Genomic DNA, 1434 nt, shown 5'->3' on the forward strand with positions numbered 1-1434 from the left:
GTGGGGCAGGGAACCTGGAACTTCCCTTCTCCTAGGGACCACCCAGTTACAGTTTCACTGAAATCTTGCATTTTAGTACATGCTTACTATGTCATGGAATATTATATGTAATATGGAAAGAAGACAATTTATCTCTGTATTCATTGTGGACAAGGGAAGTCAAAATAGTTGTATGTGCTATTTCTATATTCTATAATTAAAGAAAAAAACAGGCTTATTTGATGAATTTGTCTTAAGCAGCAACCAGTCTCTGCAAACAATGTCTTTTCTCCAAGATCATGGTTTAACTCAAGGTTAAAGAAGTGATGTGGTAAAGTTTGCCCTGCTTTAATTTTTTTAATGTAAAGTCACTTCTCATGTTTATATGCTTAAACATAACTCCACGTGGGGCAGCAAAGTGCAGTATACTTTGTCCCTGGAAGAAAAGAATTGTTAAGAGTTAACAACCTGTAAGCAAGTGTTAAAAACCTATAAGAGAGAATCAGCCTGGCTGAGAACAAATCAAATGATGGGTCACCAGGATTCTCAGATAATACAATTATAGGCAACTATAAAAATGGAATGGTAATGATTTTAGGTATGGAAAGAATAAAATGCAGAAAAATATATTAACAAACTTGAGAAAAATTCTGCAAGAATTGGAGAAATCCTCTTCATTGCCATTGTGCTTAAAATAGAAGAAAACATAGAAAAAAGAGGAAAAATAGAACAGAGAGATAAAATAAACATATTGGTAATTCTAACAGATATAAACTAATTGTCTTTATAGAACAAGTCAAAGAAGAACTGTTTTCAGGACACTGATTTTTTGGTTATTGTTTCCATATACAAGTGAAATTCTTCCACACACTAAAAAAGAGTGAACAGGTTCAATCTGTAGGCGACTGCCCCCATCACAGGTTGTAGGAGGGCAGAACAGATAGGTGGGAGCAGTGTTTGTGAGAAGAGAGTCCAAAAAATGGGGGAGAAGGGGAGTGGTCGTGAGGTAGACACTGGAATTAGAGTTGGGTGCAAGTTTTCCTCTTAGGCTGTCAGCAGAAGTTTATTTTATACATTTCAAGCAAACAATTAGCATATGAATTGGGCTGGGCTGAGATCACAATCATCTTTTTTTCTGAGAGTAGTTTGGGGTCGTATTGACCTTCAGCTAAGATTATAACATTATTCTTAAAATCGATCTATTAAAATTAAGATAGGTACATAAGTTCATAAAATTTAAAGCTAACATTATTATGTTTATCACAGTGATGATTGGCTAAAATAAAGTCCCTTTAAAACTTAAATGCTACTCTATGACCTTTATTCTCATTAAGACATCTTGAAGGGTAAAGTCAAGTCGAGGACTAGGGTGGAGGCTGGGTGGAGATATGAAGATAAAGTAAGCTCGGAGCTAGGGTGGAGTAATTCTCTTGTAAATCAGTCACAAAGAGATGC

This window comes from Condylura cristata, unplaced genomic scaffold (assembly GCF_000260355.1).
Source record: "Condylura cristata isolate star-nosed mole 26May11 unplaced genomic scaffold, ConCri1.0 scaffold00015, whole genome shotgun sequence".
In the NCBI taxonomy this organism is placed as follows: domain Eukaryota; kingdom Metazoa; phylum Chordata; class Mammalia; order Eulipotyphla; family Talpidae; genus Condylura; species Condylura cristata.